Source organism: Wolffia australiana, chromosome 12 (assembly GCF_029677425.1).
Source record: "Wolffia australiana isolate 7733 chromosome 12, ASM2967742v1".
Taxonomy (NCBI): Eukaryota; Viridiplantae; Streptophyta; class Magnoliopsida; order Alismatales; family Araceae; genus Wolffia; species Wolffia australiana.
The window spans coordinates 1841164-1864177 of NC_135846.1; the positions used below are offsets into that span (position 1 = coordinate 1841164).

The following is a 23014-nucleotide window of genomic DNA, read 5'->3' on the forward strand; positions in this document are numbered from 1 at the left end:
TTAAGAAATAAAATAGCGACATATTTTTATTTTTTTCATAGAAATTGAAATAGTTAAGAAGATGAAGCACAAATATGACGGTGTAATTATAAGGGGAGAGTGTACTATGTGACGTGAATGTGGGCGTAATGTAATGTTAGATACCAATTAATATAATATAGTCTTGATGAAATAAAAGAGCGACAAACTTTTATTTTTTTCGTAGAAAATAGAAATCGTTTAGAAGAAGAATAAAAAATATGCCGGTGTAATTATATGTGGAGCGCATAATATGTGACGTAAATGTGGGCATTAAGTAATGTTAGATAACTATTGATATAATATAGTCTAAAGAAACTAAAACAGCGACATGTTTTTACTTTTTTTATAGATAATAGACATAATTGAGAAGATGAATAATAAATATGACGGTGTATTTATAAGGGGAGAGTGTAATATGTGACATAAATAGGGGCCTTAAGTAATGTTTGATAGAAATTAATGTAATATAGTCTTAAGAAAATAAAATAGAGACATATTTTTATTTTTTTGGTAGAAAATAGAAATAGTTAAGAAAATGGATGAAAAACATGACTGTGGAATTATAAGGGGAGAGTGTAATATGTGACATAAATGTGAGCCTTAACTGTGGGCCTTTAGTAGATAATTTTAATTGTTGGTAAGTGTAATAATTAAACTTAAGGCTTAATAGTAAGGGGAGATTGTAAAATATTTGTGGAGTAATTTTTTAGACTTGAATTTGATTTCATAATTTTTTTTGATTTGTTAGTGATATAGTATACGGTAATTTTAAGAAAATAAAATTACACAATATAAGCAATATCTTTGTTAGATAGTAGAGATAATAAATATGCCTTGAGAGAAATAATTACGAGTGTTGAGTTAAATTGAGAAACTGTTTCAGACATCTGTGTAAAGTCCTGAACAAAGGATGCCATGTAAAAAACATGCTATTCCTCTGGGCATTGGAGCACGCCAGTACTGTGATGCTAGAGGTTTGTACTCACTCGGTCGTCACTTGTGTAGTGAAGGTTGAAGAATAAGAAAACATTGGTTTCATTAAAAAAAGGAAACATGTAGTTATTGACTTTGATGTGTACCTCTCATACATGCGACGACACCATCTTTATCATCGTTGCGAGATAAACGTCATTGTACCATCATTTGTTATCCGCACGGAGCCAACGGTCATGGTGATTAGAGTTTCAATGCTGATTGGAGACAGACGTGATCTCTTGTACATGACAATAGCATTGCCCACCGAGAACATGCGCTCAGCAAGTGCGCTTGTCGCACATACGGACAACAGCTCCCTCGTAACGGCAGCAAGCAAGGGGAAATGCTTCGCACCTGTGTTGGCCCACCAGGATAGTGGCGTGAAGACTCCGTCATCAGGCACGACCTCCGTCAGGTATTGGTTGAACTCATCCCCCGCCGTCCTTGCTAACCCACATACAAAATAGAAATAGTTAAGGAGATGAATAATAAATATGATGGGGTAAATATAAGGGTAGAGTGTAATATGTGACATAAATGTGGGCCTTAAGTAATATTAGATAGAAATTAATATAATATATTCTTAAGAAAATAAAGTAGCAACATATGTTTTTTTCATAGAAAATAGAAATAGTTAAGAAGATGAATAAAAAATATAACGGTGTAATTATAAGGGGAGAGTGTAATATGTGACATAAATGTGGGCCTTAAGTAATGTTAGATATAAATTAATATAATATAGTCTTAAGTAATGTTAGATGCTGATCAGAGTCAAGCTTTGTTCGTGGAAGGCGGGCAAGAAAGAGGTGGTACGAGAGAGAGAAGCAAGACCGGATAAAAGAAGAAGGGATGGTCTAGGGCCAACTGGTTGAAAAAGCAGGAATGCCATAAGTGTCATGCAAAGGGGCACTTAAGGCGTGATTGTCAGAAGCTGAATGGTGATAAAGGAACAGGTGGAGAGACGAGTTCGGCCAACGTCGCAAAGGTGGAGGATAGTGATGATGGTGAAGTCTATTCTGCCCTTGTTGCGACTGCGGAGTCGGTGGACACGTGGATCCTTGATTCCGGCTGCTCTTATCATATGTGTTCGCATGCTGCCTGGTTTGACTCCTATAGGAGTTCGACAGGGAGTGTTTCTATTGGAAACAATGCTCCGTGCGAGGTTGTTGGCATTGGGAGCGTGAAGCTTCGGATATTTGACGGCGGGGTGAGAAAGCTGGGGAACGTGCGGCATGTACCGGCCTTGCATCAGAACTTGATTTCACTTGGTGTGCTAGAGGCAAATGGATGTTCTTATCAGGCTAAGAACGGGATGCTCAAAGTTTGTAAAGGTTCTCTTGTCATTATGAAGGGAGTCGACAACGAGCCAACATTTACAGACTTGAAGGGAGCACCGTTGTAGGTGGAGCTGCTACAACAACACCCCATGAGCCGTCGACTGAGGACACTCAATTATGGCACTTGCGGCTACGCCATATGAGTGAAAAAGGAGATGGTACCTCGATGAAGGTGGAGCACCTTGAAGACGATCGAGTGACAAGTACACTAGCTGGGAAGTTTGCCAAGGTGGAGATTGTTGGAAATGTCAAACCCCCCAGCCCTAGGTTTCAGGATTGTGGGGGTTGACTTTGTACATCCTAGAAAATAGGATGACTTGGTACATCCTTGAAAGTAGGATGACCAAGCTTATCCTTGAAAATAGGATTGTGCCTACTTTCTAGGATCGTGCCTAGTTTTTAGGGGGTGTTTAGGCCTTGGCTTCTGCCTATAAAAGGCCCCCCATTTCCCTTGTTTTCTTCACCCTAACATCCCTTGATGTATTCTTCTTTTCTCCCTTTGAGTTGAGTAGAGTTTGTTGAAAGTTCTTTTGAACTGGAAATTTCTTCCTCTTCCTCTCTCTCTCACTCTTGGAGTTGGTGCTCTCTTGACGGTGACGACGCGGGGACGTGACGAGGCTAACGACTACGCCTCGGTGTTTTTCCTCGTATCGTCTTGGGATCTTCCTCGACATCTTCTGCAGGTGTTCACGTCCCAGTACGCTTCCGCGAGTGTTTGCGCCCAACATGTCGGAAAGCAAATAAAAATTAGTCAATGAATGAACGTCCCTGAGCAGACGACGAAGAAATCTACAGGGAAAGATGGAGGGGGGCAGGAATTTAAAGGCGTTGCTTTTCTTTTTGTACTTCTGATTCGTATAACTGTATTGAATATCATAAATAAAACTAAGATTAAAGAGAGAAAGAAAAAGCGAGGGAAAGAGAGAGAGAGAGAGAGAGAGAGAGAGAGAGAGAGAGAGAGAGAGAGAGAGAGAGAGAGAGAGAGAGAGAGAGAGAGAGAGAGAGAGAGAGAGAGAGAGAGGGAAAGGGAGAAAGAAAGAGCGAGAGATAGCGGAAGGGACAGAGAAGGAAAAAGCGAGAGAGAGAGAGAGAGAAAGGGAGAAAGAAAGAGCGAGAGATAGCGGAAGGGACAGAGAAGGAAAAAGCGAGAGAGGGAGACAGAGAGAGAAAGAGGAAGGGACAGAAAGAGAGAGCGAAAGGGATAGAGAAATAGATTTACAGACATTAAGAGAGAGAGAGAGAGACAGGGAGAGAATGAGAGCGAGAGAGAGAGAGAGAGAGAGGGAGGGGGAGAGGGAGAAAGAGACAAAGACAGAAAGAGAAAGAAAGAGACAGAGACAGAAGAGAGGAGAGACAGAGGAAGAGAGAGCGAGAGCGACAGACGCAGAGAAAGAGAGAGAGAGAAAGAGGGAGAAAGAGTTGGAAAATAAAAGACAGACCGAGAGAGAGAGAGAGAGAGGGAGAGAGAGAGTGTGTGAGGGAGAGAGAGAGTGTGAGGGAGACAGAGAGAGAGATATTGACACGATTTAAACGCATGAATCCAGCTCTTCTCTGCGCCGACGAGGCTATCAAAAACCACATCATCTCTTCTTACGAAAACTTTAATATATGTTGTATTAATGATATTTAATACAGTTAGAAGAATCAGAAGTACAAAGAGAAGATCAACGACTTTAAATTCCTGCCCGCCTCCATCTTTCCCTGTAGATATCTTCGTCGTGTGCTCAGGGACGTTCATTCATTGACTAATTTTTATTTGCTTTCCGCCGCTTGATCGCTGGAGTTACTCGGGAGGTAGACTCACCCATATCTGGTTCATTTTCTCCAGTTCCCTCTGTACAAGAATGTGCATCGGACAGAGCAGCCATACACTCATCCCTAACTTCGGTGCGCGCGCTTCTCACTCTTTGCCTTTCCAAGTTTGATCTCACCAAGACGAAATAATCATCAAGTTCTCGCAGTTGGCGTTCTAGGAATGTACTTCTCTTGAGAGTCTCCTCTCCTCCTTCGTGTGGCATCTCATGTGCCCGCGCAATGCCATCGGGCTCTTGAAAGACTTGGTGCAAATTCCGCAGCTCTGTGCTTTATCCATTGCACCTTCGAGAAAGAAAGTCTGTTAGTCTGTGAATGCAGCCGATGCTCTTTGTCGACTGATTTCATCGCTATTTATAGCGCAACGGAAGCGCTTGTGTCTCGGTAGAAAAGCGTTTGGTTTTTATTCCGATGTTTTCTCTCCGCCTTTGGATTGCTCGTAATCAATGGCTATCATAGGACTTAACGCACCCACGCGGATTGCAACGACCAAATCAGCAACGGTGTATTAATAAATGGAAATATTTGGCACTAAGATAGAGACTTAGATAGAATAGGCATGCGTGACGGAGAGCGAGCGAGCGAGCGAGCGAGGTATAGAGAGAGAGAGAGAGAGAGCAACACGGAGGGCCAACGAACGAGGAAGAGAGAAATAGAGAGAGAGATATGGGAGAGATAGATAGAGACAAATATATATATATATGTATATATATTTATATATAGGGGAGAGAGAGGGAGAGAGAACGAGACAGAGTTAGCGAGTAAGCAAGGTTGATACGGATGGATAAAAGTGAAATAAAAAACAGAGAGAGAGCCACACCTCCCGCGTCCTCTTCCTCGCGCAGGTGCTGATTTTGATTCCGTCGCTCTCCGATTTTGATTCCAATCTTGATTTGTTACTTATTTTTTGAGCTGTTTGTTTCTCTTCTTTTGATATTTTCTGCCGATCAGTTTTTTCTCCACTTCCGATCTGTTTTTTGATTTTCGACCTTACTTTTTCATCTTGATCCTCTGTCGATCTGTTTTTCTCTGTCAATCTTTGGATCCTGTGTCATGACTTCTTTCGATATTTTTTTCTCATCTTGATCCTATTTCCATCTGTTTTTTCTCTGTCATCCGATCTTCTCGACTTCGGATCTCCATCTGTTTTTTGTGTTTATTCGCTATTCTGATCTTGATTTTCGATGTTTTCGCTCTGTTTTTAAGCTGTTTTTCAGTTTTTTCTCATCTTGATCCTCTTTCTATCTGTTCTTTTCTCCTCTATCGGTTTTTTTTTGTATATTTTCTGTTTTTTTGTCTTTTTTTTTATTTTTTTTTACGGGCTGTTTTTTCTTTGGGTTTCTGTCTGCTTGATCCTTTCGAATCTCGGTTTTCTTGTTTTTCTTCATCACTTGGTCTTTATTTTTCTTCTGATCTGTTTATTTCCTCTTCTCATCTTGTTTTTTCTTCTGATATGTTTCTGTTGACTATTATGTTCACATCTATTCTTGCTCCGTTTTTTTCTCCTCTTCTAATTTGTTTTTTCTGCGTCTGCCTTCTTTTGATCTGTTTTTTCTTTCCTCTTCCATCTTTTTTGTCCTTTTTTTAATTCGCTTTTTTTTTTGGTTTTTCGTCTGCTTTCTATCTTCTTTTGATATTTTCTCTGTTTTCTGTCTTCTTTTGATCGTTTTTCGATTCGTGTTTTTCTCTGTCAACTGATCTTCTCACTTAGTCGCCCTTAAAAAACAGAAGCATGATCCTTCCCCTTCAGATCTCGTGGTTTTCTTTCGATATTTTTTTCTTCTCTTTTCTTTTTCTACTGTTTTTTACTTTTTTATGTTCTTTTTTATCTCATCATAATACCCTTTGATTTCGTTTTCTTATATATGATCATCTTTCGACCTGTTTTTTTTTCTGATTTTATTTTAATTCTTATTGCGAGAAGAGCCCGGATGGTTACACGGTGGCGTCAGCGGCGGAGGACGAAACGCTGAGGTTCTGGAACGTGTTCGACACGCCAGAAACGGCGGCCCAAAACCCCATTAAGGCCGCCCAGGCTGCCTTCTCCGGCTTCAACCACATCAGATAAAGACTCTAGTAATTAACTAATACATATATATATTATACCTCGAAGACAAATTCCTGCGCGGCAGCTTCGGCACAAAAAAAAAAGAGGAACCAAGAATCACCTGCACAGGTAACTACCAAATCATCGTATTATGTCTTGTTTCCAATTTAAAATTTGTTTCCGCTTCATACCCCGCACAGTTTTTCTAATTTTCTTTCGTATTCTTCTTTCCGCTATCATTTTCTAACAAATTTTTACTTTATTCTCCGTTCAGTTTTTCTGGGTTTTTTTGACTTCTTTTAGTTTGTTCATTAATAATTATACATCAGTTTCTGGTTATATCATTTATTGGGACGGGAATAGGTATTTTTCTTTCTAGCTTTCATTAAAAAAAATGACTATCCACCTTATATTCCGCTCTATGTTCCCGTCCCAATTTTCTGAGAACTAAGATTATCCAACATATTTGTCTTTTCTCCACCTTTAGTTTCTTAAAAGTTTTCTTCTACTTGGAAATAAAAAAAAACATGGTTTCTTTGCGACAGCGCCGCGGCAGAAGACGAGCGTAAACTGAAAGAAGGAATAATAAACGTGAATCTTCTTATCTGACGTAATTGTTTCTTTCCCTGCTTGAGAAAGAAGTAATTAATTAGACTTCCGTTGTATTATTAGCATATCGCCTCAATTCTTGCCCTCCTTTAGAAAGAAGATATCAATGAAATTCACACTTTATACTTCCCCCCTTCCAGAGAAAGAACGAACACTATTACCGACATGTCTTTTAAAGACGAGAGAGGGAGAGAGGTAGGAGAAAAGGAGAGGGAGAGAGAGAACAGAGGGAGCAAGAGGATAGGGTGTCAATATAAAAAATTTAGGGGTTTTAATTTGTTGTATATAATAAAAATTTTGATTGAGATAATTCAATAAATATATATTTAATCGTACTTAAGTGATGAGTATTGACCGTCTCCGAAGTGAGTGATAATTAAGGATTTAATTCGCTCACAATAGTGTTTATCAGTTATAGGAGAAATTTAAAAAAATGACACCGATAGGTGAGATAGTGATACAAGGAAAATATAGATATAGATTGAGACGGTATAATGGGTGCCTAAGGGAGTGGAATGATAAGTCTAATTGCTCTAATGAAGATGTCGGGAAACAAAATAAGATAAGGCAATGACATTTACTTAGATTTTTACGTCCAGCTAGGATCATGACGATTGTGGCGTTAGTAAACTCCGCCTCTTCCAGTCAGCTCGCCCTCTTCTCAAATATTTATCCCCGCACATCCAAGCACGAGGAAAACAGTCGATAGATCCCAAACCTCACTATCTTTCAATCAGCCCCAAAAGTAAGAAGTAAGTTCAATAAGGACTTCGCAGTGACCTATGCCTCTATTTATAAGAGCAGGACGTATGGATGGAAAGAGGAGAGGAGGAGGAAGCAGTGCTGAAAATTTAAGCTCACTTAGAGTTGTAGATCAAATTATACGGACGTTTGAAGTTGGAGAAACCCGATGCATTGATTTTCTCGCTCTCTTGGTCATCTGCTTCCTCAATTTTTATTAAACAGTCACATGGTTCCAAATTTCTGCATCTCCTCATCTTCCGTTCTAGGATTTCTCTCTCCCGTGCCACGTATACCTGCATTGGGAAAATGACAAAAAACACGAAAGACAAAAAGACTACTCTTTCTCAAGCTAACACGGAGGCGCGTCAGCATGCGCCATGTGCTTTTTCCTTGTCATCCATTCAACGATAGACACCTGGCACCACATGTACTCGTGCATGTAACGCCCTGTCGTGCGGCCACGTTGCCACCGTTTTCCAATGAAAAAAGGGAAAGTAAAGTTTGTCATTTATTCCCTCAGTCCACGTGCATGTATTGCAAAAAAATCCGCTTTTCAATTTGTCCATGTCCCCATGCGTCAAACAATCTGAAAATCAATGTTAGTCATAAATGCAGTCATGGCTTGGCGAATCACGAAGCCATGCTTGCTCGGCAAAATATTTCGCATAAACTGAACAAAAGAACCGCACACGGGTCTGTGCAATGTTCTGTTCTAATTTGTTTTTGTTATGATTAAAAAACAGAATGAACAGAACTACCATATCTAGGTTCAGATAGAGAAAGCGAGAAAAGAAAAAGCGCGCGAGAGAGAGAGGAAGGGCCAGAAAGAGAAAGGGAGAAAGAAAGAGAGAGAGAGCGATGAAGGGAAATATGAGAAATACAGAAAGAAAGAGAGAGAGCAGAAGGGAAAGAGAGAGAGAAAGAGCTAGCAGGATGGAGAGAAAGGAACCGAGAGAGAAAGATAGAGGGGAAAGCAAGAGAGAGAAATAGAGAAATAAAGATCTCTCTCTCTCTCACTCACTTTCTATCTCTTTTATTCAACATCTTTATCTATATTTACGTGTAACTCTCTCCCCATTTCTAAGTTTATCTCTTTCTAGCTTACTCCCTAGACCGTTCTAGCATATATTTTTTTCCAATCTCCATCGTTCTATAACTTTTTCTTTTAATCTCGCTATCTTTCCCTTTCGAATACATCCATTTCTTTCACTCTCCTCCTGTTTATAATATTTCACTTTTCCATCGCCCTCGCTAAATATATATCTTTAACTATCATTCTCTCCCTCTATTGACATCTATCTATTTGCGTTCTACTTTCTGTCTCACCCCCTCTAGTTAGAGCCCATGTTTGTGACATTCTTAGAATGCATTATTGTGTGTACTTTTCTAACCAGCTTGAGAAAGATAATTAACTTGAAAGGGGTATAGAGATTTGTGGAGTCCACTGAAAGGTGAATATAATGTTTTTCAAGATTGACTTAAGAGAGGTTAAAATATGCGTAGTACGGGTTTTGATGTGAAGATTTTGTTTGATAAATTGTCTTTGTTCCATGAGAAGCTAACATGTTTATGTTTGACTCTGAACTGAGATTTTTTGCTCAAAACAATGAAATTGGCTTTTGAACCTCGACTTTGACAATGACCAGTCGTCGTGACCTGACTGAGACTGGCTGAGACCAGTCCACGAGCGGACTGAGACCGGATACAACTCCAAGCCGTAAGTTGACCTTCCTAACTATAACGTAATTGAATAGTTCAATGAAACTGGAGACAAAATGTTTCATTATAATCAAGGCATTCTTTTAAGAGTAATTCTTATAACATCAGTAAAAGTGCTATATATTTGCATACGACTTGAATCATTTGTCGGTTTTAAATATCCACTTACAAGCAGTGAGATTGTCACCTCAAGGTAATTGGACAATATCACATATGGAGTTGTCTGACATACATTTGCACTCTTCGTCCATGACATCCATCTACACTTGACCATTAAATTGAGATTGTTCGATTCCCTGATTTAGATAAAAAACTAATGTTTCTTAAGAAATATAATTTCCTCAAATACCATTGCATTGATTTTTCTTGGTTAGAATAGGTAATAGCCCACAAATGTTTGCATGTGTCAATTTTTATGCATGTGCAACTTGACTGAACCCTTTTTTCTTAGGTTTCATCTTTTCCCTGGATACATTTGACACAAGAGTGAAAACATTTGTCATCAAAGGGACCTACTATATCATTTGAATTTCCTCGATTTATTGCCTGTTTAATTATAAGAACAAGCTTTCTTGGCATTTTGAAATATCACTTTCTGAAAAAAATTACTTAGATGACACATATATCAAGAATACAGAGGTTGTTGCAACTCGATACAGAGCTTAAACCAATTGCATTTCACTGATACAACATAATACCTTTTATGTTTGAATATAAACAAGCATAACTTAATTTCTTAAAACTAGAAACAGAAGCCAAACGTTATCTTAAAGGATGTACGCACAAAATTCTCTATCAATTCAAATTGGGACCATATTTTAACTGCAACATAAAGCTCACTATTACATACACTGAAACTGAAATTCCATTTCAATATATATGAATCTTTCGACATCAGTAAGTCTCTAACAATGAAAACAACCATGCACACACACAATAACTTGGACAGTAGCCCAGAGTAGAGCCACCGCATGTTTAAGAGCGCATAGACAACATTAGCATTTAGAAAAACTAGAGAGTTAATATTAGCGTCTTGGCTTTCCACGCGTGATGCATAATGAAACTATACGTAATGCGTATAATATTTCATAATGGGAAAAAGTCACCACTTTATTCGATAGTTTTCCTATAGTTTTGGCCACTTCTTTTACTAGTTGCAAGTTGTTCCCCAGTTAAAGATTTCATGATGCCATGTTGTCAACTGTTGTTCTGCTTGAGAATTCAGTTAAGTACAATTATAAATATTCATTTTACCCCACTGATCCTTGTATACCATGTTAAAGTCTTTATATTTTGAATTAAGTAAACGTAGCAGATAATTCATAAGCACAGTTTCACTCATGTCCTTGCCTAATTGTGAATTAAGTAAACATAGCAGAAAAAGAGAGAGAGAGAGAGAGCAGAAGGTGCAGATAGAGAAAGCGAGAAAAAAGAGCGAGGGGGAGGAAGGGTCGGAAAGAGAAAGAGAGAAAGAAAGACCGCGAGAGAGAGAGAAAGGGACAGAAGAGAAAGAGAGACGGAAACAGATAGAGACCAAAAGGGACAGAGAGACAGAACGATAAAGAAAGAGCGAGAGAGAGGGGAAAGGACAGATTGAGAAAGAGAGAAAGAAAAAGCGAGAGAAAGAGAGAGAGAGAGAGAGAGAGAGAGAGAGAGAGAGAGGGAAAGGGAGAAAGAAAGAGCGAGAGATAGCGGAAGGGACAGAGAAGGAAAAAGCGAGAGAGAGAGACAGAGAGGGAAAGAGAGAAAGAGGAAGGGACAGAAAGAGAGAGCGAAAGGGATAGAGAAATAGATTTACAGACATTAAGAGAGAGAGACAGGGAGAGAATGAGAGCGAGAGAGAGAGAGAGAGAGAGAGGGAGGGGAGAGGGAGAAAGAGACAAAGACAGAAAGAGAAAGAAAGAGACAGATACAGAAGAGAGGAGAGACAGAGGAAGAGAGAGCGACAGACGCAGAAAGAGAGAGAGAAAGAAAGAGAAAGAGTGGGAAAATAAAAGACAGACCGAGAGAGAGAGAGAGAGAGGGAGAAAGAGAGAGTGTGAGGGAGACAGAGAGAGAGATATTGACACGATTTAAACGCATGAATCCAGCTCTTCTCTGCGCCGACGAGGCTATCAAAAACCACATCATCTCTTCTTACGAAAACATTAATATATGTTGTATTAATGATATTTAATACAGTTAGAAGAATCAGAAGTACAAAGAGAAGATCAACGACTTTAAATTCCTGCCCGCCTCCATCTTTCCCTGTAGATATCTTCGTCGTTTGCTCAGGGACGTTCATTCATTGACTAATTTTTATTTGCTTTCCGCCGCTTGATCGCTGGAGTTACTCGGGAGGTAGACTCACCCATATCTGGTTCATTTTCTCCAGTTCCCTCTGTACAAGAATGTGCATCGGACAGAGCAGCCATACACTCATCCCTAACTTCGGTGCGCGCGCTTCTCACTCTTTGCCTTTCCAAGTTTGATCTCACCAAGACGAAATAATCATCAAGTTCTCGCAGTTGGCGTTCTAGGAATGTACTTCTCTTGAGAGTCTCCCTCTCCTCCTTCGTGTGGCATCTCATGTGCCCGCGCAATGCCATCGGGCTCTTGAAAGACTTGGTGCAAATTCCGCAGCTCTGTGCTTTATCCATTGCACCTTCGAGAAAGAAAGTCTGTTAGTCTGTGAATGCAGCCGATGCTCTTTGTCGACTGATTTCATCGCTATTTATAGCGCAACGGAAGCGCTTGTGTCTCGGTAGAAAAGCGTTTGGTTTTTATTCCGATGTTTTCTCTCCGCCTTTGGATTGCTCGTAATCAATGGCTATCATAGGACTTAACGCACCCACGCGGATTGCAACGACCAAATCAGCAACGGTGTATTAATAAATGGAAATATTTGGCACTAAGATAGAGACTTAGATAGAATAGGCATGCGTGACGGAGAGCAGCGAGCGAGCGAGCGAGCGAGTATAGAGAGAGAGAGAGAGAGAGAGCAACACGGAGGGCCAACGAACGAGGAAGAGAGAAATAGAGAGAGAGATATGGGAGAGATAGATAGAGACAAATATATATATATATGTATATATATTTATATATAGGGAGAGAGAGGAGAGAGAACAGAGACAGAGTTAGCGAGTAAGCAAGGTTGATACGGATGGATAAAAGTGAAATAAAAAACAGAGAGAGAGCCACACCTCCCGCGTCCTCTTCCTCGCGCAGGTGCTGATTTTGATTCCGTCGCTCTCCGATTTTGATTCCAATCTTGATTTGTTACTTATTTTTGAGCTGTTTGTTTCTCTTCTTTTGATATTTTCTGCCGATCAGTTTTTCTCCACTTCCGATCTGTTTTTGATTTTCGACCTTACTTTTTCATCTTGATCCTCTGTCGATCTGTTTTCTCTGTCAATCTTTGGATCCTGTGTCATGACTTCTTTCGATATTTTTCTCATCTTGATCCTATTTCCATCTGTTTTTCTCTGTCATCCGATCTTCTCGACTTCGGATCTCCATCTGTTTTTGTGTTTATTCGCTATTCTGATCTTGATTTTCGATGTTTTCGCTCTGTTTTTAAGCTGTTTTCAGTTTTCTCATCTTGATCCTCTTTCTATCTGTTCTTTTCTCCTCTATCGGTTTTTTTTTGTATATTTTCTGTTTTTTTGTCTTTTTTTTTATATTTTTCTACGGACTGTTTTTTCTACGGAATACAGTCTGCTTGATCCTTTCGAATCTCGGTTTTCTTGTTTTTCTTCATCACTTGGTCTTTATTTTTCTTCTGATCTGTTTATTTCCTCTTCTCATCTTGTTTTTTCTTCTGATATGTTTCTGTTGACTATTATGTTCACATCTATTCTTGCTCCGTTTTTTTCTCCTCTTCTAATTTGTTTTTTCTGCGTCTGCCTTCTTTTGATCTGTTTTTTCTTTCCTCTTCCATCTTTTTTGTCCTTTTTTTAATTCGCTTTTTTTTTTGGTTTTTCGTCTGCTTTCTATCTTCTTTTGATATTTTCTCTGTTTTCTGTCTTCTTTTGATCGTTTTTCGATTCGTGTTTTTCTCTGTCAACTGATCTTCTCACTTAGTCGCCCTTAAAAAACAGAAGCATGATCCTTCCCCTTCAGATCTCGTGGTTTTCTTTCGATATTTTTTTCTTCTCTTTTCTTTTTCTACTGTTTTTTACTTTTTTATGTTCTTTTTTATCTCATCATAATACCCTTTGATTTCGTTTTCTTATATATGATCATCTTTCGACCTGTTTTTTTTTCTGATTTTATTTTAATTCTTATTGCGAGAAGAGCCCGGATGGTTACACGGTGGCGTCAGCGGCGGAGGACGAAACGCTGAGGTTCTGGAACGTGTTCGACACGCCAGAAACGGCGGCCCAAAACCCCATTAAGGCCGCCCAGGCTGCCTTCTCCGGCTTCAACCACATCAGATAAAGACTCTAGTAATTAACTAATACATATATATATTATACCTCGAAGACAAATTCCTGCGCGGCAGCTTCGGCACAAAAAAAAAAGAGGAACCAAGAATCACCTGCACAGGTAACTACCAAATCATCGTATTATGTCTTGTTTCCAATTTAAAATTTGTTTCCGCTTCATACCCCGCACAGTTTTTCTAATTTTCTTTCGTATTCTTCTTTCCGCTATCATTTTCTAACAAATTTTTACTTTATTCTCCGTTCAGTTTTTCTGGGTTTTGACTACTTCTAGTTTGAACATTAATAATTATACATCAGTTTCTGGTTATATCATTTATTGGGACGGGAATAGGTATTTTTCTTTCTAGCTTTCATTAAAAAAAATGACTATCCACCTTATATTCCGCTCTATGTTCCCGTCCCAATTTTCTGAGAACTAAGATTATCCAACATATTTGTCTTTTCTCCACCTTTAGTTTCTTAAAAGTTTTCTTCTACTTGGAAATAAAAAAAAACATGGTTTCTTTGCGACAGCGCCGCGGCAGAAGACGAGCGTAAACTGAAAGAAGGAATAATAAACGTGAATCTTCTTATCTGACGTAATTGTTTCTTTCCCTGCTTGAGAAAGAAGTAATTAATTAGACTTCCGTTGTATTATTAGCATATCGCCTCAATTCTTGCCCTCCTTTAGAAAGAAGATATCAATGAAATTCACACTTTATACTTCCCCCCTTCCAGAGAAAGAACGAACACTATTACCGACATGTCTTTTAAAGACGAGAGAGGGAGAGAGGTAGGAGAAAAGGAGAGGGAGAGAGAGAACAGAGGGAGCAAGAGGATAGGGTGTCAATATAAAAAATTTAGGGGTTTTAATTTGTTGTATATAATAAAAATTTTGATTGAGATAATTCAATAAATATATATTTAATCGTACTTAAGTGATGAGTATTGACCGTCTCCGAAGTGAGTGATAATTAAGGATTTAATTCGCTCACAATAGTGTTTATCAGTTATAGGAGAAATTTAAAAAAATGACACCGATAGGTGAGATAGTGATACAAGGAAAATATAGATATAGATTGAGACGGTATAATGGGTGCCTAAGGGAGTGGAATGATAAGTCTAATTGCTCTAATGAAGATGTCGGGAAACAAAATAAGATAAGGCAATGACATTTACTTAGATTTTTACGTCCAGCTAGGATCATGACGATTGACGAGCGTTAGTAAACTCCGCCTCTTCCAGTCAGCTCGCCCTCTTCTCAAATATTTATCCCCGCACATCCAAGCACGAGGAAAACAGTCGATAGATCCCAAACCTCACTATCTTTCAATCAGCCCCAAAAGTAAGAAGTAAGTTCAATAAGGACTTCGCAGTGACCTATGCCTCTATTTATAAGAGCAGGACGTATGGATGGAAAGAGGAGAGGAGGAGGAAGCAGTGCTGAAAATTTAAGCTCACTTAGAGTTGTAGATCAAATTATACGGACGTTTGAAGTTGGAGAAACCCTATGCATTGATTTTCTCGCTCTCTTGGTCATCTGCTTCCTCAATTTTTTTATTAAACAGTCACATGGTTCCAAATTTCTGCATCTCCTCATCTTCCGTTCTAGGATTTCTCTCTCGTGCCACGTATACCTGCATTGGGAAAATGACAAAAACACGAAAGACAAAAGACTACTCTTTCTCAAGCTAACACGGAGGCGCGTCAGCATGCGCCATGTGCTTTTTCCTTGTCATCCATTCAACGATAGACACCTGGCACCACATGTACTCGTGCATGTAACGCCCTGTCGTGCGGCCACGTTGCCACCGTTTTCCAATGAAAAAAGGGAAAGTAAAGTTTGTCATTTATTCCCTCAGTCCACGTGCATGTATTGCAAAAAAATCCGCTTTTCAATTTGTCCATGTCCCCATGCGTCAAACAATCTGAAAATCAATGTTAGTCATAAATGCAGTCATGGCTTGGCGAATCACGAAGCCATGCTTGCTCGGCAAAATATTTCGCATAAACTGAACAAAAGAACCGCACACGGGTCTGTGCAATGTTCTGTTCTAATTTGTTTTTGTTATGATTAAAAAACAGAATGAACAGAACTACCATATCTAGGTTCAGATAGAGAAAGCGAGAAAAGAAAAAGCGCGCGAGAGAGAGAGGAAGGGCCAGAAAGAGAAAGGGAGAAAGAAAGAGAGAGAGAGCGATGAAGGGAAATATGAGAAATACAGAAAGAAAGAGAGAGAGCAGAAGGGAAAGAGAGAGAGAAAGAGCTAGCAGGATGGAGAGAAAGGAACCGAGAGAGAAAGATAGAGGAAAAGAGAGAGAAATAGAGAAATAAAGATCTCTCTCTCTCTCACTCACTTTCTATCTCTTTTATTCAACATCTTTATCTATATTTACGTGTAACTCTCTCCCCATTTCTAAGTTTATCTCTTTCTAGCTTACTCCCTAGACCGTTCTAGCATATATTTTTTTCCAATCTCCATCGTTCTATAACTTTTTCTCTTTTAATCTCGCTATCTTTCCCTTTCGAATACATCCATTTCTTTCACTCTCCTCCTGTTTATAATATTTCACTTTTCCATCGCCCTCGCTAAATATATATCTTTAACTATCATTCTCTCCCTCTATTGACATCTATCTATTTGCGTTCTACTTTCTGTCTCACCCTCTAGTTAGAGCCCATGTTTGTGACATTCTTAGAATGCATTATTGTGTGTACTTTTCTAACCAGCTTGAGAAAGATAATTAACTTGAAAGGGGTATAGAGATTTGTGGAGTCCACTGAAAGGTGAATATAATGTTTTTCAAGATTGACTTAAGAGAGGTTAAAATATGCGTAGTACGGGTTTTGATGTGAAGATTTTGTTTGATAAATTGTCTTTGTTCCATGAGAAGCTAACATGTTTATGTTTGACTCTGAACTGAGATTTTTTGCTCAAAACAATGAAATTGGCTTTTGAACCTCGACTTTGACAATGACCAGTCGTCGTGACCTGACTGAGACTGGCTGAGACCAGTCCACGAGCGGACTGAGACCGGATACAACTCCAAGCCGTAAGTTGACCTTCCTAACTATAACGTAATTGAATAGTTCAATGAAACTGGAGACAAAATGTTTCATTATAATCAAGGCATTCTTTTAAGAGTAATTCTTATAACATCAGTAAAAGTGCTATATATTTGCATACGACTTGAATCATTTGTCGGTTTTAAATATCCACTTACAAGCAGTGAGATTGTCACCTCAAGGTAATTGGACAATATCACATATGGAGTTGTCTGACATACATTTGCACTCTTCGTCCATGACATCCATCTACACTTGACCATTAAATTGAGATTGTTCGATTCCCTGATTTAGATAAAAACTAATGTTTCTTAAGAAATATAATTTCCTCAAATACCATTGCATTGATTTTCTTGGTTAGAATAGGTAATAGCCCACAAATGTTTGCATGTGTCAATTTTTATGCATGTGCAACTTGACTGAACCCTTTTTCTTAGGTTTCATCTTTTCCCTGGATACATTTCACACAAGAGTGAAAACATTTGTCATCAAAGGGACCTACTATATCATTTGAATTTCCTCGATTTATTGCCTGTTTAATTATAAGAACAAGCTTTCTTGGCATTTTGAAATATCACTTTCTGAAAAAAATTACTTAGATGACACATATATCAAGAATACAGAGGTTGTTGCAACTCGATACAGAGCTTAAACCAATTGCATTTCACTGATACAACATAATACCTTTTATGTTTGAATATAAACAAGCATAACTTAATTTCTTAAAACTAGAAACAGAAGCCAAACGTTATCTTAAAGGATGTACGCACAAAATTCTCTATCAATTCAAATTGGGACCATATTTTAACTGCAACATAAAGCTCACTATTACATACACTGAAACTGAAATTCCATTTCAATATATATGAATCTTTCGACATCAGTAAGTCTCTAACAATGAAAACAACCATGCACACACACAATAACTTGGACAGTAGCCCAGAGTAGAGCCACCGCATGTTTAAGAGCGCATAGACAACATTAGCATTTAGAAAAACTAGAGAGTTAATATTAGCGTCTTGGCTTTCCACGCGTGATGCATAATGAAACTATACGTAATGCGTATAATATTTCATAATGGGAAAAAGTCACCACTTTATTCGATAGTTTTCCTATAGTTTTGGCCACTTCTTTTACTAGTTGCAAGTTGTTCCCCAGTTAAAGATTTCATGATGCCATGTTGTCAACTGTTGTTCTGCTTGAGAATTCAGTTAAGTACAATTATAAATATTCATTTTACCCCACTGATCCTTGTATACCATGTTAAAGTCTTTATATTTTGAATTAAGTAAACGTAGCAGATAATTCATAAGCACAGTTTCACTCATGTCCTTGCCTAATTGTGAATTAAGTAAACATAGCAGAAAAAGAGAGAGAGAGAGAGAGCAGAAGGTGCAGATAGAGAAAGCGAGAAAAAAGAGCGAGGGGGAGGAAGGGTCGGAAAGAGAAAGAGAGAAAGAAAGACCGCGAGAGAGAGAGAAAGGGACAGAAGAGAAAGAGAGACGGAAACAGATAGAGAGCAAAAGGGACAGAGAGACAGAACGATAAAGAAAGAGCGAGAGAGAGGGGAAAGGACAGATTGAGAAAGAGAGAAAGAAAAAGCGAGAGAAAGAGAGAGAGAGAGAGAGAGAGAGAGAGAGAGAGAGAGAGAGGGAAAGGGAGAAAGAAAGAGCGAGAGATAGCGGAAGGGACAGAGAAGGAAAAAGCGAGAGAGAGAGACAGAGAGAGAAAGAGAGAAAGAGGAAGGGACAGAAAGAGAGAGCGAAAGGGATAGAGAAATAGATTTACAGACATTAAGAGAGAGAGACAGGGAGAGAATGAGAGAGAGAGAGAGAGAGAGAGAGAGAGGGAGGGGGAGAGGGAGAGAGAGACAAAGACAGAGAGAGAGAGAAAGAGACAGAGACAGAAGAGAGGAGAGACAGAGGAAGAAAGAGCGAGAGCGACAGACGCAGAGAAAGAGAGAGAGAGAAAGAAGGAGAAAGAGTGGGAAAATAAAAGACAGACCGAGAGAGAGAGAGAGAGAGGGAGAAAGAGAGAGTGTGAGGGAGACAGAGAGAGAGATATTGACACGATTTAAACGCATGAATCCAGCTCTTCTCTGCGCCGACGAGGCTATCAAAAACCAGATCATCTCTTCTTACGAAAACTTTAATATATGTTGTATTAATGATATTTAATACAGTTAGAAGAATCAGAAGTACAAAGAGAAGATCAACGACTTTAAATTCCTGCCCGCCTCCATCTTTCCCTGTAGATATCTTCGTCGTGTGCTCAGGGACGTTCATTCATTGACTAATTTTTATTTGCTTTCCGCCGCTTGATCGCTGGAGTTACTCGGGAGGTAGACTCACCCATATCTGGTTCATTTTCTCCAGTTCCCTCTGTACAAGAATGTGCATCGGACAGAGCAGCCATACACTCATCCCTAACTTCGGTGCGCGCGCTTCTCACTCTTTGCCTTTCCAAGTTTGATCTCACCAAGACGAAATAATCATCAAGTTCTCGCAGTTGGCGTTCTAGGAATGTACTTCTCTTGAGAGTCTCCCTCTCCTCCTTCGTGTGGCATCTCATGTGCCCGCGCAATGCCATCGGGCTCTTGAAAGACTTGGTGCAAATTCCGCAGCTCTGTGCTTTATCCATTGCACCTTCGAGAAAGAAAGTCTGTTAGTCTGTGAATGCAGCCGATGCTCTTTGTCGACTGATTTCATCGCTATTTATAGCGCAACGGAAGCGCTTGTGTCTCGGTAGAAAAGCGTTTGGTTTTTATTCCGATGTTTTCTCTCCGCCTTTGGATTGCTCGTAATCAATGGCTATCATAGGACTTAACGCACCCACGCGGATTGCAACGACCAAATCAGCAACGGTGTATTAATAAATGGAAATATTTGGCACTAAGATAGAGACTTAGATAGAATAGGCATGCGTGACGGAGAGCGAGCGAGCGAGCGAGCGAGGTATAGAGAGAGAGAGAGAGAGAGAGCAACACGGAGGGCCAACGAACGAGGAAGAGAGAAATAGAGAGAGAGATATGGGAGAGATAGATAGAGACAAATATATATATATATGTATATATATTTATATATAGGGGAGAGAGAGGGAGAGAGAACGAGACAGAGTTAGCGAGTAAGCAAGGTTGATACGGATGGATAAAAGTGAAATAAAAAACAGAGAGAGAGCCACACCTCCCGCGTCCTCTTCCTCGCGCAGGTGCTGATTTTGATTCCGTCGCTCTCCGATTTTGATTCCAATCTTGATTTGTTACTTATTTTTTGAGCTGTTTGTTTCTCTTCTTTTGATATTTTCTGCCGATCAGTTTTTTCTCCACTTCCGATCTGTTTTTTGATTTTCGACCTTACTTTTTCATCTTGATCCTCTGTCGATCTGTTTTTCTCTGTCAATCTTTGGATCCTGTGTCATGACTTCTTTCGATATTTTTTTCTCATCTTGATCCTATTTCCATCTGTTTTTTCTCTGTCATCCGATCTTCTCGACTTCGGATCTCCATCTGTTTTTTGTGTTTATTCGCTATTCTGATCTTGATTTTCGATGTTTTCGCTCTGTTTTTAAGCTGTTTTTCAGTTTTTTCTCATCTTGATCCTCTTTCTATCTGTTCTTTTCTCCTCTATCGGTTTTTTTTTGTATATTTTCTGTTTTTTTGTCTTTTTTTTTATATTTTTCTACGGACTGTTTTTTCTACGGAATACAGTCTGCTTGATCCGTTCGAATCTCGGTTTTCTTGTTTTCCTTCATCGCTTGGTCTTTATTTTTCTTCTGATCTGTTTATTTCCTCTTCTCATCTTGTTTTTTCTTCTGATATGTTTCTGTTGACTATTATGTTCACATCTATTCTTGCTCCGTTTTTTTCTCCTCTTCTAATTTGTTTTTTCTGCGTCTGCCTTCTTTTGATCTGTTTTTTCTTTCCTCTTCCATCTTTTTTGTCCTTTTTAATTCCTTTTTTTGGTTTTCGTCTGCTTTCTATCTTCTTTTGATATTTTCTCTGTTTTCTGTCTTCTTTTGATCGTTTTTCGATTCGTGTTTTTCTCTGTCAACTGATCTTCTCACTTAGTCGCCCTTAAAAAACAGAAGCATGATCCTTCCCCTTCAGATCTCGTGGTTTTCTTTCGATATTTTTTTCTTCTCTTTTCTTTTTCTACTGTTTTTTACTTTTTTATGTTCTTTTTTATCTCATCATAATACCCTTTGATTTCGTTTTCTTATATATGATCATCTTTCGACCTGTTTTTTTTTCTGATTTTATTTTAATTCTTATTGCGAGAAGAGCCCGGATGGTTACACGGTGGCGTCAGCGGCGGAGGACGAAACGCTGAGGTTCTGGAACGTGTTCGACACGCCAGAAACGGCGGCCCAAAACCCCATTAAGGCCGCCCAGGCTGCCTTCTCCGGCTTCAACCACATCAGATAAAGACTCTAGTAATTAACTAATACATATATATATTATACCTCGAAGACAAATTCCTGCGCGGCAGCTTCGGCACAAAAAAAAAAGAGGAACCAAGAATCACCTGCACAGGTAACTACCAAATCATCGTATTATGTCTTGTTTCCAATTTAAAATTTGTTTCCGCTTCATACCCGCACAGTTTTCTAATTTTCTTTCGTATTCTTCTTTCCGCTATCATTTTCTAACAAATTTTTACTTTATTCTCCGTTCAGTTTTCTGGGTTTTTGACTTCTTTTAGTTTGTTCATTAATAATTATACATCAGTTTCTGGTTATATCATTTATTGGGACGGGAATAGGTATTTTTCTTTCTAGCTTTCATTAAAAAAAATGACTATCCACCTTATATTCCGCTCTATGTTCCCGTCCCAATTTTCTGAGAACTAAGATTATCCAACATATTTGTCTTTTCTCCACCTTTAGTTTCTTAAAAGTTTTCTTCTACTTGGAAATAAAAAAACATGGTTTCTTTGCGACAGCGCCGCGGCAGAAGACGAGCGTAAACTGAAAGAAGGAATAATAAACGTGAATCTTCTTATCTGACGTAATTGTTTCTTTCCCTGCTTGAGAAAGAAGTAATTAATTAGACTTCCGTTGTATTATTAGCATATCGCCTCAATTCTTGCCCTCCTTTAGAAAGAAGATATCAATGAAATTCACACTTTATACTTCCCCCCTTCCAGAGAAAGAACGAACACTATTACCGACATGTCTTTTAAAGACGAGAGAGGGAGAGAGGTAGGAGAAAAGGAGAGGGAGAGAGAGAACAGAGGGAGCAAGAGGATAGGGTGTCAATATAAAAAATTTAGGGGTTTTAATTTGTTGTATATAATAAAAATTTTGATTGAGATAATTCAATAAATATATATTTAATCGTACTTAAGTGATGAGTATTGACCGTCTCCGAAGTGAGTGATAATTAAGGATTTAATTCGCTCACAATAGTGTTTATCAGTTATAGGAGAAATTTAAAAAAATGACACCGATAGGTGAGATAGTGATACAAGGAAAATATAGATATAGATTGAGACGGTATAATGGGTGCCTAAGGGAGTGGAATGATAAGTCTAATTGCTCTAATGAAGATGTCGGGAAACAAAATAAGATAAGGCAATGACATTTACTTAGATTTTCGTCCAGCTAGGATCATGACGATTGACGAGCGTTAGTAAACTCCGCCTCTTCCAGTCAGCTCGCCCTCTTCTCAAATATTTATCCCCGCACATCCAAGCACGAGGAAAACAGTCGATAGATCCCAAACCTCACTATCTTTCAATCAGCCCCAAAAGTAAGAAGTAAGTTCAATAAGGACTTCGCAGTGACCTATGCCTCTATTTATAAGAGCAGGACGTATGGATGGAAAGAGGAGAGGAGGAGGAAGCAGTGCTGAAAATTTAAGCTCACTTAGAGTTGTAGATCAAATTATACGGACGTTTGAAGTTGGAGAAACCCTATGCATTGATTTTCTCGCTCTCTTGGTCATCTGCTTCCTCAATTTTTTTATTAAACAGTCACATGGTTCCAAATTTCTGCATCTCCTCATCTTCCGTTCTAGGATTTCTCTCTCCCGTGCCACGTATACCTGCATTGGGAAAATGACAAAAAACACGAAAGACAAAAAGACTACTCTTTCTCAAGCTAACACGGAGGCGCGTCAGCATGCGCCATGTGCTTTTTCCTTGTCATCCATTCAACGATAGACACCTGGCACCACATGTACTCGTGCATGTAACGCCCTGTCGTGCGGCCACGTTGCCACCGTTTTCCAATGAAAAAAGGGAAAGTAAAGTTTGTCATTTATTCCCTCAGTCCACGT

The 23014-nt window shown here is 39.0% G+C and overlaps 5 long non-coding RNA genes across 5 annotated transcripts; all 5 read left to right on the forward strand.

Annotated features, from left to right (window-relative positions):
• Window positions 1-4820: 4820 nt before the first annotated feature.
• LOC144710717 (uncharacterized) lies at window positions 4821-6929 on the forward strand. Its single transcript, XR_013583388.1, has 3 exons — window positions 4821-4990; window positions 6070-6321; window positions 6738-6929. It is a non-coding gene; the product is annotated as an uncharacterized LOC144710717 (long non-coding RNA).
• A 2061-nt stretch (window positions 6930-8990) lies between these two features.
• LOC144710474 (uncharacterized) lies at window positions 8991-12078 on the forward strand. The gene is made up of 3 exons (XR_013583298.1): window positions 8991-9262; window positions 11639-11697; window positions 11772-12078. It is a non-coding gene; the product is annotated as an uncharacterized LOC144710474 (long non-coding RNA).
• Window positions 12079-12371: 293 nt separating this feature from the next.
• Window positions 12372-14396, forward strand: LOC144710718 (uncharacterized). The gene is made up of 3 exons (XR_013583389.1): window positions 12372-12471; window positions 13540-13791; window positions 14205-14396. It is a non-coding gene; the product is annotated as an uncharacterized LOC144710718 (long non-coding RNA).
• A 2056-nt stretch (window positions 14397-16452) lies between these two features.
• On the forward strand, window positions 16453-19584 carry LOC144710457 (uncharacterized). Its single transcript, XR_013583294.1, has 3 exons — window positions 16453-16724; window positions 19113-19171; window positions 19246-19584. It is a non-coding gene; the product is annotated as an uncharacterized LOC144710457 (long non-coding RNA).
• A 180-nt stretch (window positions 19585-19764) lies between these two features.
• On the forward strand, window positions 19765-21869 carry LOC144710730 (uncharacterized). Its single transcript, XR_013583394.1, has 3 exons — window positions 19765-19944; window positions 21017-21268; window positions 21678-21869. It is a non-coding gene; the product is annotated as an uncharacterized LOC144710730 (long non-coding RNA).
• Window positions 21870-23014: the final 1145 nt, after the last annotated feature.